The 26,048-nt window shown below is 38.8% G+C and overlaps 1 non-coding gene across 1 annotated transcript; it reads right to left on the reverse strand.

Moving 5' to 3' along the window:
* Positions 1–9,485: 9,485 nt before the first annotated feature.
* On the reverse strand, positions 9,486–9,592 carry LOC127133540 (small nucleolar RNA R71). The gene has a single exon (XR_007807501.1). It is a non-coding gene; the product is annotated as a small nucleolar RNA R71 (small nucleolar RNA).
* Between the last annotated feature and the right edge of the window lie 16,456 nt (positions 9,593–26,048).

The raw sequence follows: 26,048 nt of genomic DNA on the forward strand, positions 1-26,048 counted from the left end.
AATTGATGCAACCCTGAACTCCCACAAGAGGCACATTGGGAAGACTCCCACAACTGTATATAAAATCCCGTCCAGCCATACCATTATGAGTCCAAGCGATGTCAACAGCCCGCAAACCCATCAACCTGAATGACCACCTGACAGTAGGATCAAGATGAGCAAAAGCACCTCGGGAAGGCAAATACCCCATAAACCACTTGAATAGCAACTGAGCACAACATCTGATCAAACCACCACGTCTCTTCTCGTTCCTGTTATGAACCGAGTAGTAAACATCTCCGATCAGAGTAGGAATAGGGTTTCTCTGCATGAACAATCTGATAGCATTATGGTCCACAAAGCTCTTCTGATTAGGAAACAAAATAATCCCATAAATGCTCACAGCAACCAAAGCACAAACCGTCTTCCAATTACCCACTGCAGCATGTTCCTTGGCATTAGCTTCCAAGAAACTCAAATGAAATCCAGGTAATTTCCCCTTTTCCTTCAAACCCTCCTTGATCATTTCCGGACTCAAATAAAGAGCACGGGAAATCCCAAGGACATCGGGCTCCACCCTAGTAACATGGAAAGGAATCTGATCACGGATCTGCATACCCAGAATGTTGGCATAATCCTCCATCAAAGGCCCCAACAAATAATCTGGCAACACAAAACATCTCAGCCCAGGGTCATAGAACTGGAGAAGTGTATGAATGGCGCTCCTGTCACTATCAGTGAGTCTGAAAACCATCTTCAGAATACTACCGTATGCCTCCCTGAACATCCCCACATGATCGGGCGTAATTAATGCTATCATCTCCTTCAGCACACCAATCTCTGGGTCGAAGAAACTGTAGGCAACATCATGCTTCAAACCGGTCCTCATATCTGAACAGAAAGTCTCTCAACCAGGATCTCAATATAAATGTCCCTGCATATGGATAAACATGTGTTAGATGCAGGTAAATGCAAATGTTAATGATGTTGATGAATGAATGCAATGCATTGCCATCCTCCAAGCCATCTGATCAACTGTTGCTCTGAGTCACAGCCCTGACTTCTGAACTGATCACAACCATCTGAAGGAAAATGTAACCACAAATCCAACTCAAGGGTTCCGAAATAAACGGAACTGACTGATACACCATCATCATCACCAAACAATCTCTGAGCAGATACCCAATAATCTTTGAATCGGCCCGGGGAATCCTGAAATAAACGGATCCCCACTGATAAATAACACGGACAGCACTCCGGCGTCTCGGCAATAAATGACCATAAATCCGACTTATAAATAGGACCCTGATCAACGGAACCAAAAGTCACCATCAAAGTCACCAACAGAACAATGCATCTGTAAGAATCACCCTCCCCTCACAGGTAAATTCTAATCAGGTCATCCTAAGGCGGATAATAGTCTCGACAATCGGGCAAAGATACTCAATGGGTTTGCCCTTTTGGGTGTGCCATTGTAGCTCTCTTAAGATCGTCTAAACCAAAGATCCGGTAAATGATCGGTCACCAGAGTCAACAGCTCAAATGAAGTAACTCAACCAAAGTGGAGTACCCCACAGAGGAAAGCACTATCAAATGATCCTCGTCCGGCTTGTGGTACATCACGTTGCCAGGCACATGTTGACCTAACATGAAGGAGGCAACATGAGACCACACTAATCCTAGGTGTATACTCGGGCCTGGGTTTTAGCCCCACTCAGAACACCCACCCCAAACAGAGGAACCACCTGTACAGAGGACAGCAACATGATAGTATGATGCATGCAAATATTTATGCAAATATATACACAATCAGAATAATAAATGCAATAAATAAAGCGGCACAAACAACCTAAACTATCCTAGAGCGCTAGGAGAGACTCGCTTAAGGAAGATGGACCAGCACAGGTCAACATCTATGCTAGTCCCCAGCAGAGTCGCCAGTTGTCGCATCCGCGAAAAACAACCGGCGCGCTGAAACAAAAACAACACAGAGCCGCCACCGTGCGTTATTTATCCCAAAAGAGGGAAAGGAAACGCTCAGAGTAAACCTGGAAAAAGCATGGTCTCGCGACCAAAGAGAAAGGGTACGGGAGTCGGTTACGCAAGGGGAAGGTATTAGCACCCCTCACGTCCGTCGTACTCGACGGGATCCACGCTCTAAAGAAAGAAAAGGTTGCTAAACAAACATCACACACACACACCGAAGACAACACAGGTGGGGTTAAAGAGGAGAGAGCTCGCTAGGACATCGCGTCCTATGCCTACGTATCTCGTCTGGAACGAGAATCAGAGCTGCCGTAGTTCGGCTCACGCACGCCAAACAAGCAAACACAAACACAGGCAAACTGGGAGCCTGAATGCCAATCACTGGACTTACATCAGCATCCGAACCAAAACGCACACAAGAAGGCAAACGTGGAGCCCGAAAGCCAATCACTGGACTTACATCGGCATCCGAACCAAACACACGCACACTGGAACCTGAGTGCCACTCGATGGACTTACATCAGCTTCCAAGCACACAACAACCAACAAGTTAATAGGGAGTCGAGAACTCGAGCCTATAACTGTCAAGCACACACACAAAAAGAAAGAAAAGTGCCCAGAGAGACCTCGCACGGTCTCCTGCCTACGTACCTCATCTGGTATGAGGATCAGGGCGACGTAGTTCCCCTGAAAGGGAAAGAAATTCTAGCCAGAAACAAAGGGGAGACACACTACTAGGGAGTTGTACTCGAGCCTAGTGTTATCATGCATCATTGCCCTATGTTATGGTTTCTATCTACTTGCCCAACAGCAAGCTAATCCTAACCAGGAAAAACAAGCATGCAAGCACAAACAAAGTAAAGCAAACATTTCACGTAGCACACACTATATCCAGTCAAGTGAGGCTCAAACAAGGGTGGACTGCCGAGGCAAGTCATCTGTACAAGGGTAGAGTTAGCTCTTAACCTTACCATTGAGAGGCTAAGGTGAAGCTGATGAAAGGCGAGTGAAGATTAGACTTCACAGCTCTTATCCCTGGCCAGGGAGAGCTTCAGACAAAGGAACGTGGGTCCAGAAAGGAGGAACCCTTCTACGCTAAAGACTCTGACTCGATTGTGCAACAGCACAAGATCTTGGGTTAATGTCCCAATGCATCAACACAGTGGTGTGAGCAGAGGGACAACTCAACAGAATAGCGGGGGATAGATTGCATATCCCTTTGATCCGCCAATTTCCTCATAGAGGTCTTTACCTGCTTGGGGACAAAAATAAACAATCACAATCATCGCCTCTTAAGGAGAACTTCAGACAGTTGCCTGGCCAAGTAACAGGCCTGATCTTCCAGACTACATGGAGACAAGAGAGTCTACCTCAACTGGTTTATACAACCAAGCAGCAGCACAACAAGTTCTTAAAGAACTAAAGCGACTATGGTACCTGAAATCACTCAAGTATCATCAGTACTCAGACAAACCAACAGTAAACAGCAAATGTTAATCTGTACAGTCAAACACAAGTTAATGCACACAAGTGCAAGCCATGAGCTCAAACTCAAGCATCAAACCCTACAACACAAAGTCAATGTTAGTTTACAACAAGCAACCAAACTCAATTTACAACTTGCATTGTTCTCCTTAAGGCATTTGCAGCTCAAACCTGAAAATCCAAACCAAATGTGAGAAACAAGACCACTAGGCCAAGCCTAGGGTCCAAAGGAGGTGAAAAATTCAAAACAGCAAGTGAAAATTATCCAAAATCACAATCAAACAATTTAGAAACAAATGCAATTGGTCCCATGCTCATATCAATCACCATTATCATTTTATGCACAAAATAGCATCCAACATGCAATTTGCAACATCAAAAGACCAAACAGAAAGATCTCAATCAAATCCATATCAAAACAATTCAATTAATTCCACAAAAATTCCAGTCTAAACAGAACATATCCAATGAATAGCATATCAATTTTCAGCTCATTTGGATCAATGGAAGTAGGGCAATGAAAATCATAAAGTTCAGACAAGTTCAAGCAAACCAACACATGGTATCCAAACAAACATCAACTTCCAAAAATCATAAATCAGTGACAATACATGATAAATGAATGGGATCAAAAGCATGATGTGACTCAATGTGTTTACAATCACTACACCAAATTTCACACTCATACAATTAGTAACCAGAATTTCACAAAGCAAATGGTAACATGTGTCACATGGAATCAACAAAATGACCAAACAGAGGGAAAAATTCCAATCAAATAGGAAATGCCATCGATAAATCCAGAAAAATTTACATGTCATCTCAACATACATATGCTCAATTATGCAAAAAATTGGCTCAATTCAACATCCATAGGCAAGGCAAATAAAATCATGAAATTCATCAAGCTTGGTGTGACACAAATTGTCACACCTCAATTCAAAAATTCATATCTCAGCAACCAAGTATCCAAAAAGTGCAAACTCTACATCAAAATCACCATCAAAGTGTCCAGAATATGCACAAAAAATTTCATCCATTTCTTTGAAAGCATCAGCATTTTATGAATGATATGGCAAAGCATGTACAAATGTGACACTACCAAGAAAACCCTAGGCATTTTAATTTTTTACACGTGCACAAAAGTCACAAAAATCATGATTAAATTCTACACATTATAAGGAGCATGGTGAAAAAAACCTCACTCAATTAGGATAAAAAATGAATCAGATATGATTTTTACAAGATCATGTAATCAAATGAAAATGGATTGCAAAAAGAAAATGAAATAATATTAAGAATTAATGAACCAGTGGCATTGTTGTAATATTAAAGCACAAGCGCAAAACGACGTAGTATCAGTTAGATGTCATGGCGCGCTATGAATGGCTCATACTGGCGGTAAACACGAATTTGAACAAGGCAAGGGAAATTGAAGATCAAACACACATTCAAACGTGTTCTTCACTATGAACAACCAGAAAATTCCAGAAAATTGGCAAGAACTTTTTCTCACCAAACGCAACAATCCATATACCGTTAGAACCGTATCAACATGTACATCATGAATATATAATTTACTTGACCTAATTCTCAACACACAAAGCAAATCGAACGAGAAAAGTTTGCATATCAAAAGTTCAAAGCCAGATTTCTCTCACGATTCTCAACCAAATCAAAAACTATGAGCATCATGTTAATCTATGTTGAAAGCTCTACAAAACGCATATCATGATTCACACAATAGAGGAATTCGAAAAAATCACCTTATGATGAAGCAGTGATGAATCTTTGAGTTTCCTCGTGCAAAAGCCAAAAACAGATGATGATTATGGATAAGGAAGTTGAATGAAGCAAGTAGCTTAGCTTAAAACAGTTCCATGTGCAAGAACCATCAATTTGCCATTGTTGTGCTTGCTTGTGACACTCCCAATTCTGGAAGCTTTGGCCACGAATTCCTCAAAACAGTTCCTCAATGAGTCTTGTGGAGCATGGATCCAAGAAGAATCAACACAATTGATGAAGAATTGATGAAGAAAGGTGAAAAAAAGTGATGAAGTTTTGAGAGAATTTGAGAGGTTTTGATGAAAAAGTTTGTTGCAATCTTGGAGAATGTGATTATGATTAGCATTTTCTGTTACACTTAAGGCTTTATACCAATGTTAATCCATCCCTTAATCCAAATTAGCAAAATTGGCTTGATTAGTGAAAATGCACTAATGAGCTTTTGAGTGAAAGTCCAAAAATGACCTTTCCAAATTATGCACTATGACAGCAAATGACAGCTCAAACAAGTTCTATTTGGCATATGGAGTGTGTTAGAATTGGTCTTGCATTCAAAAACCATGTATTTTGAGATTTCACCTATTTTCCCACCAATTTCCAATTTGAACACTTGAAAAATGACTTTTTGCCTTGACCATTTTTGATGAATTGTGATCATACATCATGAAAGTACATGTGAAATGGGGTTTGCTCAAAGAAAGATCACCCAAATTGGACATTCCATGTGAAAGTTATGCCACTTTGATTATAGGCATTTTTGGAAAATGAATGGACCATAACTTGTCAACCCTACATGGGAATTCCAAGTTCTTGGACTTTTTGGAAAGGTGAGAGCAAGATCTACAACTTTCATGTTGAACAAAATTTCATTTGAAGCCTTTTTGGACATGTAATTTTGTGGTGAAAAACTTTCCATTTTTGGAAACTTCCATTACAAGTCACTTTCTATTTTTGGCAACTTTTTGTCTGACTTTATTTTCTTCATTCTGGATGTTTGAAATGTCAAATGAAACTTGTTTAGACATGAATGAAGTGTATCCAACTCTCTCCCACCTCCAAATCCATCATTTATGGCACAATTGACCACAGTTGACTTTTCTGATTGATAGATGAATTTGGCCATGCATTTATCAAGCTGAGCCTCAAACTCCTGATGAAATGGCTCAAGAATGAAACCCTAGCTTCCATAAGCTCAAAATAATCATGAAATGATCCCCATATCCCTTATAGACCCCATCTCCTTGCCAAGCCCTGATTGGCCCAATGCAACTGATTAGGGTTGACCAGTGGTCAAAACCCTAATCTCAAGGTGTATGATCAATCTCTTGAATCTTCTTGGATGATATCAAGACCATGATGATGATGATGTATCATTTCCACCAAGATAAAGACCAATCTCTTTGAGAATCATAAAACCCTAATTTGTAGCCCAATCCTCAGATGGCTAATGATCAGTCCAATGAAACCCTAGGCTTGCATCTCCACCTCTTATCTTCTGACCAAGACCTAGGAGAATGATTTGCACAATGTAACCACATGATATGCAATTATGCAATGCCTAATGACCTGAAATGCAATGCAATATGTTAAGCTAGTCCCAAGAGAGGAGGGCAAATTTTGAGGTGTTACACATCTGGAGAATGAGAAGGCAGAACATGTGGAAACCATCTCCAAGTTAAAAACTGAAGCTATGTTCTTGAATTCTAAACTAGAAGATATGACCAAGTTTGTAAGGATGTTAAACAATGGATCTGACTCCTTAGACAAGATTCTCCAAACTGGACAAATAATAGGAGAAAAATCTGGCATTGGGTATAATGAAACTAAGCCTGAGTGCAGTTACACTGGTTGCAAACCTAAATCCAAACCGGAGATTGATAACATGAAATAATATCACATTTTTGGACTCGATTTAATTAAATTATATTATTATTTGTTTCGATTTATTTCATTTTATTCGATATTACTTGGTATTTTTCCTTTTATTTGTCTCAGGTAACTTATTTTAAGCATAAGTGAAAAAGGAAGAAAAGAAGGTGCAAAAAGAAATGAAGAGAAGCAATTTCACCAAAGCCCAGCCCAAAAATACAAGCCATGAGCGCTGAGCCTGTGACGAGCGCCACACAAGGTGTGACGAGCGTCACGCCCTGCTACCTTGTGTTACGAGCGTAACACATGGTGTGACGGACGTCACACCATTCTCCTATATTTTTGGCTTCAGAAACGCAACAGAGGCACGTTGATGCCTATTCTCCCGCTTGACTCCGGAAACGTGAAGACCAATTACGCAAGGCACTTTTGGAAACGGTTAAAAAAGTGGATTAGTATAAATAGGACCAATTATGGAACCCTAAAGGGTTCAGAATTTTTTCCAGTTTTTGGCATAGCTTTATTTTTACTACTTTCTATTTTTTTCCAGCATTCTACCTCCATTTGCAATTTCTATTTCTCTTCTTTTTCCAGTCAATCTTTTAAGCACTAAATTAATTTTTCACACAATATTTTCTACACCGGAGACTATTGTGTACCTTTTTACCAGATCTAACCTTACGTTAGATCCTAGATTTTTATTCCTTCACTTTTTATTTTCCTGTCCGATTGAAGAATTCAAGAATAAATCCAACCGGTCTGTGGTGGAGTGTTCAAGATTGCTATTAATTATTCAGGTTCTTTAATTATTGTTTGAATTTATATATGCCCTGCATTATTGTTTATTTATATTGTTTGCCTGAGATGGATTTATTTAAGCATGATGATTGTTTAGATCTGTTTAGCATGTCCGGCTAATTTATTTAGGTATCGGTATGTAAAGTAAGCGGAATGAAGGAATCAAAACTAAGTTGGTTTAATTACGTTTAAAAATAAAATCACTCTTTTTATGGTCTCAATTTACAGGTTTAATACCAAGGTTTTTGTACGAGAGTAAAAGACTAAAGAAGTTAAAATCAATAGAACGAAAGTTTGAGTTTTTAACTGGACAATGTAAATTGGACATTAATTCTAGGTCAGGGCGAAAACAATTTTTAGAGTTAATTAAATTCTAATCTTTTTCAAAAAGTATTTTTAAAAGTTAAATGTGAGGACGAGAGTTAAGCATTTGAATTTAATTATATAATCTAAGTCAACAGAGCGAGAGTTTGAGACAAGGGTGTTTAAACGGTTATTATTTTTATAAAAAGAGTTTCTATAGATTCTATTGTTTTCAAAAAGTGATTTTGGACTTAACTAATAAGTGACAGCTACGTTAATTTAAAGTCATGGTCTATTCAACAGAGCGAGAGTTTGAGAAAAGGCTTTTAATCAATAGTGTCTACTGAAAAGATTTATTTTAAAACCAAGAAACCAACGAAGACTTGATTCCCTAATTACGACGAACTACATACCGATATCCGCTTAATTGATATTTAACCTAGATCTTATTTTAGTTTTAACTTTTCCCCCAAACAATCAAAGTATCATCCGCCTTAGCTTTACGAAGTAACCTTAGAAAACGGTATATCGATTCATAAGTCCCTGTGGGATCGATATCTTTTAAAACTACGCGATAGAACTGTGCACTTGCAGTTAGTACCCCAATCGACTCATAAAGTCGCGATCAAGTTTTTGGCGCTGTTGTCGGGGACTTTTATTTAGTCGATATCGTAACTCTTCTGCTACACTGTAGAGACTAAGGCAATTTTTATTTTTTCTTTCTTTCGTTGATTTGTATGCCACACACTCGCTCACAAGGCGAGTCGTTTTACTTACGAATCAACGACATCGAACTATATCTCCGAGTCTTACGACGAATTCGGGAATATCGTGCTGCAAACAATCTCCCTCCTATCGAAGTGCCCAATCTCAAAAATCTTCTTCCTTCACCGATACCCGAGATGGCAGAACCAGCTCGTGCTCTTCGAGATTACGCCGCTCCATCGCAAGATGAGCCGCATTCGAGTATTGCTCCACCCACAATCGAAGCAAACAACTTCGAACTTAAACCTTCACTGCTACAGGCAGTGCAACAGAATCAATTCTCTGGAAATCCTACCGAGGATCCAAACCTTCATTTATCCGTATTTGTTCAATACGCTGATACTGTTAAAGCTAATGGTGTCACTTCAGAGGCAATTCGACTTCGTCTGTTTCCTTTCTTATTAAGAGATAAAGCTAGAAGATGGCTTCAGTCTCTCCCTTCAAACTCAGTTACCACATGGAACGAGTTGAAGAAAGTCTTCCTTGCCCGATATTTTCCTCCGAGCAAAACAGCTATGTTGAGAGCCCTGATAAATGGATTTAAACAGAAAGATAACGAGTCTCTTTTCGAAGCATGGGAAAGATACAAAGACATGATGAGACTTTGTCCACACCATGGTTTAGAGGACTGGTTAGTAATTCATACCTTCTATAATGGTCTCTTGTACAACACAAGATTAACAATAGACGCCGCTGCAGGTGGTGTGCTTATGGATAAACCTTATGCCGATGCTTATCAACTTATCGAAAGTATGGCCCAAAACCATTATCAGTGGGGAAGCGACCGAGCAATGGTAGAGAAACCTCAAACGAAAAGTGGCATGTACGAGATAAGTAGCCTTGATCATGTTAATGCAAAAGTGGATGCTCTGGCCCAGAAAATTGAAAGTTTAAATGTATCACCTCCAACCACCGTGGTTGCCGCAACTCATAATTGCGAAGTCTGTGGAATCCAAGGTCACACTCCTGCAGATTGTCAACTCCTAATAGGAATCCAAGCAGAGCAAGTGAATTATGCTCAAGGAAATCCCTACTCGCACACCTATAACTCTAACTGGAAGAACCATCCTAATTTTTCATATAAGAGTAATAATGCTTTATACGCACCAGGACAAGCTCCAAATCAAGCCCCAACTATACCTCCTGAATATCAAAAGCTGACCCCATCTACACCTAACAAGAATGTTCCTAGGAAATCCAACTTAGAAATCATGATGGAGAACTTTATAGCTTCTCAACAGCAAACCAATAAAGATTTCTTAAACCAGAATATACACTAGCGAACAAATCAAACAACTAGCAAGTAAAGTAGATGCCCTGGCTACCCATAACAAAATGCTGGAAACACAAATATCACAAGTAGCTCAACAACAAGCGCCTACAGCTGCCCCAACTGGTACATTTCCTGGACAGCCCCAACCTAACCCGAAAAGCCACGCTCATGCAATCATACTAAGAAGTGGAACGGAAGTAGAAGGACTGTCTGATCCAAGGATGGAAAACCAAAACTCTAAAAAGTCAACTGAGGAAGAAAGTAAACCTAAGGAAAAGGAAGAAAGTAATAGGGAAACCGTAGAAAAGAAAGAACCCTATGTACCTCCACCACCTTATAAACCACATATCCCTTACCCTCAAAGGCTTATTAAAACCAAAGATGCGGGCCAATTTAAAAAATTTGTTGACCTACTAAAACAATTAAACGTCACAATTTCGTTTACAGAAGCTATTACGCAGATGCCCTCATATGCTAAGTTCCTAAAAGAAATTCTTTCTAATAAGAGGAAACTTGAAAAGAGCGAAACCGTTACACTCACTGCTGAATGTAGCGCCATAATCCAAAATATGCCTCCAAAACTTAAGGACCCTGGTAGTTTCTCTATACCCTGTCACATAGGAAACTTTGTCATAGATAAGGCTCTATGCGATTTAGGAGCCGGTATCAGTGTTATGCCTTTATCCATATGCAAGAAACTAGAAATGGGAGAATTAAGACCAACTAAAATGTCTGTGCAATTAGCAGATTGTTCCGTTAGATATCCTGTAGGAATTCTTGAAAACTTTCCCATGCGCATAGGTCAATTCTACATTCCAACTGATTTCATAATTATGGACATTAGAGAAGATGAAGTTACACCCATTATATTGGGAAGACCATTCTTAGCAACCGTCGGTGCGATCATAGACGTAAAACGAGGACGACTCACTTTCGAAGTAGGAGAAGAGAAAATTGAGTTCATTCTTTCCAAGTTTTTGAAAGCACCTGCAATAGAAGACACATGTTACTTCATGGATATCATCGATGAATGCATAAAACAAACAGAGTTAGAAAATGACAAATTGTTTGACTATCGTGTAGAAGACAAACTTAACCAATGTTTAGCAATAACGCCGGACCCTACGCAATGCCTTAAGAAACCAACCCTCGACCTGAAAACACTTCCCAAAAATCTAAGATATGAATTCCTAGACTTAGAACTTGAACGACCAGTGATAGTTAATGCAGACCTAGGAAAACTCGAAACCGAAAAACTCCTACATATCTTAAGAAAATATCCAACCGCACTAGGATACAACACCACCGATCTTAAAGGAATAAATCCTTCTATTTGTATGCACCGCATCATGCTAGAAGAAGACTGTAAAACCTCTAGGGAACATCAGAGGAGACTAAACCCGATCCTGAGTGAGGTAGTGAAGAAGGAAGTAACAAAGTTATTAGAGGCAGGTATCATATATCCTATATCTGATAGCAAATGGGTTAGTCCGGTACACGTAGTACCCAAAGAAAGGAGGTATAACAATTATTGAAAATGAAAAATAAGAAACTATAACCAAGCAAATCGAATCGGTATGGAGAATATGCATTGACTATAGGAAACTAAACAAAGCAACCCGAAAAGATCATTTCCCTTTACCATTCATTGACCAGATGTTAGAACGATTAGCAAAACATTCTCATTTCTGCTATCTAGATGGTTATTCAGGCTTCTTTCAAATACCAATTCATCCTGATGACCAAGAAAAGACAACATTCACATGTCCTTTTGGCACCTTCGCTTATCGACGAATGCCGTTTGGCCTGTGCAATGCTCCCGCAACCTTCCAAAGGTGCATGATGGCGATATTCGCCGATTTTCTCGAAAATATCATGGAAGTATTTATGGATGACTTTTCCGTATGCGGACAAAGCTTCGAAGAATGTCTTGAAAACCTAGAAAGAGTTCTAGAGCGATGTGTAAAAGTAAACCTAGTACTTAATTGGGAAAAATGTCACTTTATGGTACAAGAAGGAATTGTTTTAGGACACATCATCTCAAATAGAGGAATTGAAGTAGACAAAGCCAAAATAGAGGTAATCGAAAACCTTCAGCCTCCGAAAACTGTGAGAGAAGTACGAAGCTTCTTAGGACACGCCGGTTTTTACCGACGATTCATTAAAGACTTCTCTAAAATAACTAAACCTTTGACCGGACTATTGATGAAGGATGCTGAATTCATCTTCGACAAGAAATGTTTAGAAGCATTCCAAACGCTTAAACAAGCATTGATCTCCGCACCCATAATACAGACCCCGGATTGGAATGAACCATTCAAAATAATGTGTGACGCAAGTGATTACGCCGTGGGCGCTGTTTTAGGACAACGAAAGGATAAAAAGCTTCACGTCATATATTATGCAAGTAGAACTCTAGATGAAGCACAAATGAATTACGCCACAACCGAGAAAGAACTCTTAGCGGTAGTGTTTGCACTAGATAAGTTTCGTTCTTACTTGGTCGGAGCTAAAATAATCGTTTACACCGACCACGCTGCTATCAAGTACCTCTTAACAAAAAAGGATGCTAAACCTAGACTCCTAAAGTGGATCCTGTTGCTACAAGAGTTCGATTTGGAAATCAAAGACAAGAAAGGAACTGAAAATGTAGTAGCAGATCACCTCTCTAGACTCGAAAACCTTGAATCGGAAAGAACATCGATCAACGATGATTTCTCGTACGATAAACTTATAGCTACTTTGGAAGAAAATAAAGCTGATAAACAGGTAGAAACCACCTTAGCTATATGTGTTACACCATGGTACGCTGATCTCGTCAATTATTTAGCTGCCGGAATAGTTCCACCTACTTTATCCTACCAACAAAAGAAACGATTCTTCCATGACATAAAACATTATTACTGGGATGACCCTTTACTTTTCAAAAGAGGCCCCGATGGTATTTTCCGTCGGTGTATACCTGAAGAAGAGGTAGAAAATATAATCCAACACTGTCACTCCGCTCCTTATGGTGGACATGCAAGTACATCCAAGACCTGCTCCAAAATCCTACAAGCCGGTTTTTATTGGCCAAATATATGGAAGGATGTGCATGCGGCCATCAAGAAATGCGATAGATGTCAACGCACATGAAACATATCTAGACGTGACGAGATGCCATAAAAGGGCATTTTGGAAGTAAAGATTTTCGACGTGTGGGGGATAGATTTCATGGGACCTTTTCCACCTTCTTTCGGTAACAAGTACATACTCGTAGCGGTCGACTACGTATCAAAATGGATTGAAGCTATAGCTTCTCCAACAAAAGACACACGAGTAGTAACTAGACTCTTCAAGAATATAATTTTCCCGAGATTTGGTGTCCCAAGAATAGTAGTCAGTGATGGTGGATCGCATTTCATATCTAAGGTACTCGAAAAACTACTGTTTAAGTATGGCGTAAGGCATAGAGTAGCGACACCTTACCATCCTCAAACCAGTGGACAAGTGGAGGTGTCTAATAGAGAAATCAAACAAATATTAGAAAAAACAGTCGCCACCTCAAGGAAAGACTGGTCATTGAAATTACCAGAAGCTTTATGGGCATATCGAACCGCTTACAAAACTCCCATAGGGACAACCCCATTTAAGCTTATTTATGGAAAATTTTGCCACCTCCCGGTAGAATTAGAACATAAGGCCTACTGGGCTATTAAAAATCTAAATTTAAACTATAAGGCCGCTGGTGAAAAGCGAATTCTTGACATAAACGAATTAGAGGAACTTCGACAAGACGCCTACGAAAATGCCAGAATCTACAAAGAAAGAACGAAAAAATGGCATGATAAACGTATATCCAAAAAAATCTTCAAACAAGGCGATATAGTCCTTTCGTTCAACTCTAGACTTAAGTTATTCCCAGGAAAACTACGATCTAGATGGTCAGGTCCTTTCCAAGTCACCAATGTTTTTCCCAGTGGAGCGGTGGAAATTAAAGGAAAATCCATTGAACCGTTTATCGTAAACGGGCAGCGTCTAAAACATTATCATCATGCAGAGAACATTGAAGATTCACAAGTCCTGCATTTAGACGTAATGCCTTCAGAAGTTATAGATTATATTTGATAGTTTTTATGTCGAGCTTGTGACATTAAACAAAGCGCTTAGTGGGAGACAACCCACAAATATTTATATTTTTATTTCTTCTTTAATTATTCTTCTAAATTTTATTTAGTATTCATTCTTAATTTATTTTAACTTATAAAAATTTTATTCTTTTCTTCTTTCGGCATTTGGCCAAATCCTGACTAAAACTCTTGTTTTTCTTTTCTCTAGCTAACACTAACCTGATGGGACAAATTGATCGTATGGGTATCAAATTCAGAGGGAAAGTTCAGAAACAAAAGTTTGAGGAACTAGCAGAGAGAGAGATGCTACCTAGTTTGTATGCTGATGATTGGGCAATGACTACCCTTGGACTAAGAGAGAGTGTCTTGTATTTGCTGAGTCAAATAGGGTGGGAAACCACTCCTATCCGTAGACAATTTGTCACTTACCGGAGACTGACTCTAGAATTCCTTAGTTCTCTGATCTATCTACCCAGCCATGGAAAAGGAATAAGCAGAGGTTTCATCCAGTTCATAATGTTCAACATGGAGTATCAATTTAACATTCAAGACTTTACCAACCTTTTAGGTTTCCCTACCTCCTTTGATACATTCACAGTGAGCCAAGAAGAACATTTTGAATATAGAGAACTTGAACACTTTTGGGGAAGCTTAACTGGAAATGACGATCCCGAGGAACATGAGTTTCTTTCTGGAAACATACATAACCCGGCCTTTCGTTATTTCCATAAGATCCTGGCCCACACCTTATTTGGGAAGAAGTCAAACAGTACCTCAGTTTCACGTGATGAACTCTTCATCATATTTTGTGCCTCCCAGAACCGTCCAGTAAACGGTGCCACTTTTATGTTGGCAAATTTTGACCGCCTTATCCAAGATGAACGAGCACCAATTCAAATAGGCGGCTTGATAACCATGATTGGTAATGCTATCGGATTACGTCAACCTATGCTTGACTTAAGCCCTTTTTGTGGCATTGCGACTATGAGTATACCCTTCCTCTTCAACACTATGTTTATAGCAAACCTAGGGTCTGAAGAGTTTGAGCTTATAATTAACAACCAAGTTCTTTGCCTATTCACCTTGCCTAGTCCAAGGACTAGTGCTCATAACTGCAATAACTGGCTCTACAATCTGAACGGAACACCCTCTCCTGCTAGATCTACTGAATCCATCCAGGACTATGAGATTTGTGACGACCAGATTCCTTATGCTGAATCTGACCCTCAGACACCATCTGGTTATTATGATATTGATCCTCCTCCTCAACCTGTCCCGACCGAAGAATCGGTGATACCTGATCTTAGACATCATATGCCCGGAACTAATTATAACACCACCATTCAGGCTTTGATGTCAGAACAGGACGCCCTCAGAGAAGAGTTAGCTAACATGGGACAAGAATTTCTGGGATACATGAACAGTATGACAAATCAGTTCCACGAGTTGCTAAACCGTGTTAACTCCTTTGCGCCTCCGGCCAGAGATCATGTAAATGGATAGAAGTTGTTTTTCTTAGTTACTTAGTTTTAGTTTAGGTTATTCATTAATTTTGTTTCAAAATTATTTTAGTATTTGTTTTTCTTTCGCATGTTTGCTTTTGTCTTCCAATGTTACATTATGATTATTTTATGAAGCTATTGATTTATTTTACTTTATTATGACTTATGCAATATCTATCAATAATGCTCTCTACTGTTGCTACCTACATAACTTATTAAAGATATATATATATATATATATATATATATATATATATATATATATATATATATATATATATATATATATATATATATATATATATATATATTATGAAAGTAGAATAGCATGCAAGGCAATTTAAAAGTATCACAATAGCAAAATAAAATAAACATATGCATAACAAAATAACAACAATAAAATATAATGATAAAAACAAAGTACGTTGCAAGAATGACTGTGTGACGAGCGTCACACAATCCATTACGGTCGTCACACCAAGTGCTTGTGACGCCCGTAACACCCATGTCACGAGCGTGACACCTTCAGACTAGGTGAACGTTAGTAACCGTTGGAGACACGACCGTTACACCACCCACTTTTTACCTTCCCCATTTATTCACCCATTTATTCACATTTACCCACATTTATTTACTTTTCAACCACCCCCTTTCCAACTTCCACATTTCTTTTCCTATAAATACCCACCATACCTTTCTTCATACACCACAAACCATTCTATAAAATCAATTGCATTTCCCTTCTCCCCTTATTACCTCTTTCAAACCACTTATCGATATGGCGGGAAACCAAGATTTCGGAAATATCATCTTCCGATCCGAAGATGATAATTATCAAAAGGAGCAGTTCGAGCGTTTCCAACAGCGAGGTGTCATCTCTACCAGGTATCCTGATTTAACTTGTTTACAAGAATTAGGATTACTTCAAGGTATAGAATGGATGCTCCACCTTGCTGATTTAACCTTTCTATGCACTCATAATCAACCTACCTATCCATCACTCACCTTAGAATTTCTAAGTTCTTATTCGTACAACACTCCTACCGGTGAAGACGAGTACTTAACCGGTACCGCAACCTTCCGCATGTTCAACACCAAGTACTCCATATCCTAAAACCAATTGAGCACCATGCTACAATTCCCTGTAGAAGGTCAAGTCCACCCTAGGATACCTCCGAACTCCCAGTGGCATATAAACGCCTTCGACCTCTTTAGAAAAATTTCCGGTGTGGAAACCAACAACTGGGATGTATTACTTGCTTCGCATATACATAACCCAACCATCTGGTACTTCATCCGCATCCTGCAAAACACTATTTTTGGTCGACCGAACAACAGCAAAGTCAACGCCAAGGAATTATTTTTCCTCCACTGCGTCTTTGCAGCAGATACACAGGTAAACGCTGCCTCCTTCCTATTTCATCATATCCGCACCCTATATGCTAGAGGCCGCCAACCTTTTGTAATTGGTGGATTAATCACCATCATAGCACTTGGCCTAAACCTTGGGGATCGACTTTAAAATTTACAAGCTCTCCCACCCCTATTTATGGATATAAGCTATTGTCGGTCCAGCCGCCTAATTAAAAACAGGGTAGGCGGAGGGTATTACCTTATGGTGAACAACCAGGAAGTCCCAAGCGTTGTTTTACCCAACATTGCCCTAACAGATGTCACCAATCCCAACCGCCACATCTATGATCTGAATGCTCCCGAAGCTACCGAGCCTACGCAAGCAAAACCGCCTCCAGACGAGTTTGCAGAAATGGAGCAAGGTGATCAGGTTCCTGCACAACAATCAGTCCCGCTCAACCCTTCCGATAATGCAGCTGGTCCATCCTCACGACGTCGTCGACGAAGAAGGCCAGCAACCAACGACGACATCATGGATGCTATCGATGGTATGCAAGCACAGAATCTCGAAGTGATGCAAATGATGCGCCAGATGCAACAACAACAGGAAGCGAGGAATGCAATAACCGATCAGCGGTTCACTGAGTTGCTCAGCAGGTTTGATGATTTGGAAGTACGTCAACGATCACCAGGTCCAAGAACAAGAGGCGACATGCAGCATTGATTTTAGTTTTTTTCTCTCTTTTCTATTTCTTTTATTTTATTTGAAACATTGGGGACAATGTTCCATTTAAGTATGGGGGAAAACATTGTTCTTTAAATCTTCCCTTTTCAAGTATGTTATCTTTCCCTTTTCATTGTTATTTCCCTTTCTTATATATATAAAAAATATATATTTATATATATTTATTCTAAATTAAGTCCCTAGTGTGAGAAATTTCTATTATCTATTCCCTCAAATTTTCATGAGCCATAACAAAAATTCAACACACTCAGTAAATATAAAGGTTGCCTATTTCATCAAACTTGAGAAAAATTAAGACAAAAATTATTACCGCCCCAATGCTCTAAACAAACCTCAACATGTTAGATCAGAAAGGTACCTGTTATACAAGTCCCTGGACTTTTAACTTTATAGTAACCCCGAGTAGTTTATACAAGAAGTCAGCACCATCTTAATAGCAAACTACGTGGAGGGCCGATGAATATAAGTGAATGATTCCCAAAATAAAATAAAATATATATATGTGTATATATATATATATATATATATATATATATATATATATATATATATATATATATATATATATCAGGAAATGCACTAACTAAGTTAGGTGATCCTTACCAGATCATTTAATCTAAAGGTTGCAGATCATACAAAAACATAATACGAAAGATCCATTATGAGTTGGTTCTGCAGGTATCTGGTGCTGAACTTGGTAGGGCGGACTACGGTCCGATCCCCCGCAATTTGCAATGGACCAAGAAACGAAGTTATCCGACTAATGTACCAGAGCTTCAAGCTAAAAAGGGGATCAGAATCACTAACCGGTCACTCCACTATGTGCGTGAAACGATAAAGGGCTTAATGTGATTTCGTTAGAATGAAAACGGGTGAAATAAGAGAAAAAGAACTAGGCTGGTTATAATAGCATGACTCGAACTGGTTCGCATAAGGTGAGGTTATCTGAGGTTGTAACGGTAGTTGTTGATGTCAAGACTAAACCCAGGTTACTTCTAAACAAGGTTTACTTGCAACCTGATACAAATTGATGTGTGTTTTGAAATTTCATCTGGCTAAATTTTTAACAAGTTCTAGATTGTATCTTGCTTGAGGACAAGCAAAGATCTAAGTATGGGGGAGTTTGATAACATGAAATAATATCACATTTTTGGACTCGATTTAATTAAATTATATTATTATTTGTTTCGATTTATTTCATTTTATTCGATATTACTTGGTATTTTTCCTTTTATTTGTCTCAGGTAACTTATTTGAAGCATAAGTGAAAAAGGAAGAAAAGGAGGTGCAAAAAGAAATGAAGAGAAGCCATTTCACCAAAGCCCAGCCCAAAAATACAAGCCATGAGCGATGAGCCTGTGACGAGCGTCACACAAGGTGTGACGAGCGTCACGCCCTGCTACCTTGTGTTACGAGCGTAACACATGGTGTGACGGACGTCACACCATTCTCCTATATTTTTGGCTCAGAAACGCAACAGAGGCACGTTGATGCCTATTCTCCCGCTTGACTCCGGAAACGTGAAGACCAATTACGCAAGGCACTTTTGGAAACGGTTAAAAAAGTGGATTAGTATAAATAGGACCAATTATGGAACCCTAGAGGGTTCAGAATTTTTTCCAGTTTTTGGCATAGCTTTATTTTTACTACTTTCTATTTTTTTCCAGCATTCTACCTCCATTTGCAATTTCTATTTCTCTTCTTTTTCCAGTCAATCTTTTAAGCACTAAATTAATTTTTCACACAATAGTTTCTACACCGGAGACTATTGTGTACCTTTTTACCATATCTAACCTTACGTTAGATCCTAGATTTTTATTCCTTCACTTTTTATTTTCCTGTCCGATTGAAGAATTCAAGAACAAATCCAACCGGTCTGTGGTGGAGTGTTCAAGATTGCTATTAATTATTCAGGTTCTTTAATTATTGTTTGAATTTATATGTGCCCTGCATTATTGTTTATTTATATTATTTGCCTGAGATGGATTTATTTAAGCATGATGATTGTTTAGATCTGTTTAGCATGTCCGGCTAATTTATTTAGGTATCGGTATGTAAAGTAAGCGGAATGAAGGAATCAAAACTAAGTTGGTTTAATTACGTTTAAAAATAAAATCACTCTTTTTATGGTCTCAATTTACAGGTTTAATACCAAGGTTTTTGTACGAGAGTAAAAGACTAAAGAAGTTAAAATCAATAGAACGAAAGTTTGAGTTTTTAACTGGACAGTGTAAATTGGACATTAATTCTAGATCAGGGCAAAAGCAATTTTTAGAGTTAATTAAATTCTAATCTTTTTCAAAAAGTATTTTTAAAAGTTAAATGTGAGGACGAGAGTTAAGCATTTGAATTTAATTATATAATCTAAGTCAACAGAGCGAGAGTTTGAGACAAGGGTGTTTAAACGGTTATTATTTTTATAAAAAGAGTTTCTATAGATTCTATTGTTTTCAAAAAGTGATTTTGGACTTAACTAATAAGTGACAGCTACGTTAATTTAAAGTCATGGTCTATTCAACAGAGCGAGAGTTTGAGAAAAGGCTTTTATTCAATAGTGTCTACTGAAAAGATTTATTTTAAAACCAAGAAACCAACGAAGACTTGATTCCCTAATTACGACGAACTACATACCGATATCCGCTTAATTGATATTTAACCTAGATCTTATTTTAGTTTTAACTTTTCCCCCAAACAATCAAAGTATCATCCACCTTAGCTTTACGAAGTAACCTTAGAAAACGGTATATCGATTCATAAGTCCCTGTGGGATCGATATCTTTTAAAACTACGCGATAGAACTGTGCACTTGCAGTTAGTACCCTAATCGACTCATAAAGTCGCGATCAGAGATGTCACATCATATGTCACAACATCAGAAGGGAAGACAACAAAATGGGAAACACCAAAGGTGGAGATGCCACTACTGTGGAAATATTGGCCACCTGATGCCCTTCTGCTATATGTTGTATGGTTATCCTAGCCCTGTTCATCATCAGACTTACTATCAACCAAGACCCAAACATCACAGGCATGTCAACAAGAAGCAATGGGTTCCTAAGACTAATGTTACAAGTCTAACAGCTCACACTTCCTTCAGAGTTTCAGACAAAGAAGATTGGTATTTTGATAGTGGCTGCTCCAGACACATGACTAGAAGCAAAGACCTGCTAACTGGCCTTCATCCTCATGCCATAAGCTATGTAACCTTTGGTGATGGAGAAAAGGGTGAAATCAAGGGGATATGTAAGCTTGATTGCCTTAGAGTTCCTGAACTTGATAAGGTTCTACTTGTTAAGGGTTTGACTGCAAATCTAATAAGCATCAGTCAACTATGTGACCAAGGTCTAAATGTTAACTTCACTAAAACTGAATGTCTGATTACTAACAAAGAAAGTGAAGTGATCATGAAAGGAGTCAGGACCAAAGACAATTGTTACATATGGAGCTCTCAAATTTGTTATTCCTCAAAGTGTACCTCAGTCAAAGAAAAAAGGATGAAGATGATTATATCTGCTAAAGGAACTCCCAAGATTGATGAAAGACAAGTCTGTGGGAAATGTCAGACAAGGATGTCACACCAAAAACTCAGACTTGACATCACCTTCAAAGGAGAAAAGCTCATTGTGGCTCAAATAGATAGGAGGTTGGATCAGATGGTTGAACATGTTGCTAGTCATATGCAGTCTGAAGTTGGAAAGAACTTTGTTGGACTTGAGCTACAAGTCAAGCAGATAGATGGGTCTATGTGTCTATCTCAAAGCAAATGTGCCAAAAACAATGATAAGCAGATTGGGATGGAGGGTGAAAGGACACCTGCTCCTTTAAAATATGAAAATGGTGTTTGTGTTGTATATAAAGCTGAATATATATCAGCTGGAAGTAGCTGTTCTCAACAGGGTTGGTTGAAACTAATGTTGACTGAGTGCAATGTCACACCCGATGTCATGACATTGTACCATGACAACCTGAGTGCTACAATTATGTCCAAAAATCCTATTCAGCACAGTTGGACCAAGCACATTGATTTTTGTCATCACTCCATTAGAGAATTTGTGGAAGATAAAATCACAGCTCTAAAGCATGAAATGCAATTAGCTGACAAATTTGCAAAGATTTTGGATGATTATCAGTTTGAATATTTAAGAGAGAAATTGGGGATTTTGATTCTTGTGAAGTTATAGCAATTAAAGAGGAGTGGAAAAGGTAATAAAAATATTGTCTGCCCACTTAAAAGAAAGAGCCACATTAATGATAAATCATTACCTAGTATTGGAACTAGTATCTATGCCATTTCCACACACTACCTTAACACAACCTTTTCCATCTTCATCCAACTTCTCAAAAAACCTCTGCTAGGGCAAAGATATTTTTTTCAAAAGTCCAACAAAATGTCACAACATCCCTCATCCTCAGGATCAAAACCCACTCATCAAGCAAGGACTCCCTCCATGGAGTTTCTAGATGAAGATGTGTTGGACATTACTCCTATTTTTGTGATTCCAGGCGACGCCCCTGGCCCCTCTTCCATGGCTGGAAGAAATCAAGGTAACATTCCTGAAAAATCTTCTCATAAGGATGACATGCACTTTACTGATCGTACCATTAGGAACCTAGTAACTAGGATTCTAAACGAAGGGCATGCAGTCAAGGGTGTTTCTACCCCTCTGTCTAAAAGGGACCCCTCACCTGAGGTGGAACCCCAAACTGAAAAAGATGATTATTCATCTAGATCAGAGAAAGAAGGGGTTACTGAGGGATTATGCTCTCTAGGTAAAACCTTGCCTAGTAAGAAACCAACGAATGTTTCTCATGAGACTGCTGAGAATGTTATTAATCTGGAAGAAGAGAGTTCATAAGAAGAAGAGGACACTTTGGTTCATCATGTGAAACCAAGTGTTGCTAGGGAATTGAAGACCAGAAAAGGGAAGATTGTGGCTGAGATATTGACAACCAAAACTAGGAAGAAGACTGTTGGTGTAGGACCCTCCAAATCAGGGAGTAAAGTTGAGATTAAGAAGAGGAAAGTCAGAGAAAGTTCTGACTCTGAAGAGGATGTCGAAGACGATGTCCCAGACATCTCTCCTGCTAAAAGGCAGGCTGTTAAAAAGTCCCCAGCCAAAGTGGCAGCTGTGCACTTAGACAACATCTCTTTCCATCTGGAAGATGGTACTGCCAAGTGGAAGTTTGTCATCCAAAGGAGGGTTGCTGTTGAAAGGGACCTGGGAAAAGAGGTTGTAGAAGTGAAGGAAGTCATGGAATTGATTAAGGTTGTTGGACTGATGAAAACTGGTTTTGCTTTGCCCCAATGCTTTGAAGGGTTAGTGAAGGAGTTTGTTGTGAATATCCCGTAGGATATTAATGAAAAGAGTAGCAAGGAATTCTGCAAGGTCTTTGTAAGAGGCAGATGTGTGAGGTTCTCCCCAACCATAATCAACAAGTTCCTAGGGAGAGGAACTGAGGGAGGTGTGGATTTAGAGGCTACAGACAATGAAGTCTGTAGGACTGTTACTGCTGGCCAAGTCAAGGAATGGCCTAGTAAGAAGCATTTATCAGCTGGCAAGTTAACTGTTAAATATGCCATCTTGCACAAGATTGGTTCAGCCAACTGGGTGCCAACTAATCATATCTCTACCATCTCTAATGATCTTGGAAGAATCATTTATGCTATTGGAACCAGGCTAAACTTTTACTTTGGAAGGTTTATGTTTGAACAGATTGTTAGACATGCCTCCACTAATGCAGTAAAGCTGCCTATTGCCTTTCCATCCATCATCTATGGAATTATCTTGAGCCAACAACCAAGCATTCTTAACACAAGTGATATTCCCAGCAGGAGAAAGCCTCTACTATCCATTCACTACAAGTTGTTTGAAGGAAGTTATGTCAATGATGTTGTCATGACATCTGCAAGGAAGGAGCTTGCCTCTCAAGGTAGCTTGATTGATCAACTGAAGGAAACTTTTAAGGAGCTAGATACTGGCATTAGGGTTGCCAAGGCAAGGAAAGAGGCTTTGGAGGTTCTTATTGGCAGCTTAGAGAAGGAAGAGATGGAGAAGGCTGGCGAGACCAAGGATTCAGATGCCAATACCTCAAGTGAGAGGTCTAATGCTCAATCCAGTGGCAATTCTGATCCTGAAGGTGAAGATGATGCTTCTTCCTCAGACTGAGTGGTAATGGTTCCCCCTGTTATGAAGACTGGTCCCCCTGTTCTGAATGTTGTTCTGGATGATGTTATGTTTTGGAAGCTTGGATGTTTTATTGTTTTATTTTGAAATGTGTGTAATTTGTGGCAGTCCTTACTGATGCCTTGATGTAATATTTGGGCTCTTAATGAGTTCCATGGATTTCTAATTATCTCAGCTATTTCAGTTGTGTATAATTATGGTTTGTATCTCCTAACATTTATGTTTTAACATTTTATATGTTATAACATCGGTTGTGACTTTCTCTGCTAGGCTGATTGACATTTATTTTGTCCAATTGGTCACCTTTGGTCAATTTTGACTAAAAAGGGGGAGAAGTGATTATATGGAGCAATTAAATATGTGGAGCTGTGTGGAGATGTATGAGTTGTGTGGAGATGTATGTGCTGGTGTAGCTGAATAGATGAACGACTATTATTGAAGGAGATGTGTGTGATGTAAGAAAGAATGTTGTTCTGTTTACTGATGTTGAAAGAGATGTCTGATGTTTGAACAGAATAAAGTTCTGTTCTGTGATGTTGAAGGAGATGTCAGAAGGAAATTCTGAATGTTAACATGTTGAAGTAGTTGTTAGAGGGTGACTCTGATTGTTACAGGTGCTGTTATTACAGGTGTTGTTATTGTTAAAGGAGATGTCTGTGTTGTACAGACTTAGGGGGAGAAGAAGTACCCATGTGCATTTGTGTGTTTTACTAGTTGCTATTATAGCTAGTAATTATGTTTGCTTCTGCTGCTGCTTAAACACTGTTATGATGTTTAACTGCTGATGTTTTTTCTTGTGAACAAAATGGACAGATATATGTTTTAGCCAAAATTTGCCAAAGGGGGAATTTGTTGGTTCTAAGTGTTGGCAGCAATTTTGGTAAAACAAAGAGTGTTCACAAGATGTTGCATGTGATGTCTTAACTTAAGATATCTATGTACCGGCTAGAGTTTAAAAATATAATTATGCAGGATTGTTTCAGGATGTCATACACGATGTCATGGCATCTGATATTATGTACCTGCTGGATATTTAAAATGGAATGATACAAGATTGTTCCAGGATGTCAGACCCGATGTCATGACATCCTGTACACAGAACATTCAGGGTGAATGTTATGTGTTTTGTGATTGCGCATTTAATGCCAATCTATGTATGATTGAAGATCTGATTTGCAAACGCATTCAATCATTAATTACAACCTGATTTACTTATTTTCCAAGGAGATCTAACCAGTTGTCATGAGAAGATTTAATTGGAAAATAGTTTTAGGGTTTTCAAGATGTCCAAGCCCAGCTGAATGCTTCTATAAATAGGACATGGAAAAACCTGATTTGATACACAAACAATACTGAGCGAAATACTGAGAGAGAATAAGGGTTTGTGTCTTGTTTGGCCGTGTGACTTGTAAGCCATTCAATTCATCCATAGATGATTGAATTGGTCTGATTTATGAGTTGTAATTTGTCACTCTAAGCTTTTAAGCATGAGTGTGTGTCTACTTGATTGAAGCTGTTAAGCAAGATCAAGTGTGTGTCTACTTGATTGAAGATCAAGAGTGTGTCTACTTGATTGAAGATCAAATGTGTGTCTTTGAAGAGTGTCTTCTTTTCATAAGTAATTGTTGTTTAAAATCACAGGTGTGATTGAGGGGGAGTGAGTGGGTTCTCATATCTAAGAGTGCTTATGTAGAAATCACACGGGTAGAGATTAGGTGAGAAAGACTGTAACTTGTTGAAGTGTACTGAGAGTCTTTGAACTGATTCTATTTAGTGGATTTCCTTCCTGGCTTGGTAGCCCCCAGACGTAGGTGAGTTGCATCGAACTGGGTTAACAATTGCTTGTGTCTCTTGCATTACTATTCTTTATCTTTATCCTGTTTGTGTTACTCAGATATTAGTGTCGTGACA

Source organism: Lathyrus oleraceus, chromosome 3, assembly GCF_024323335.1.
Source record: "Lathyrus oleraceus cultivar Zhongwan6 chromosome 3, CAAS_Psat_ZW6_1.0, whole genome shotgun sequence".
Taxonomy (NCBI): Eukaryota; Viridiplantae; Streptophyta; class Magnoliopsida; order Fabales; family Fabaceae; genus Lathyrus; species Lathyrus oleraceus.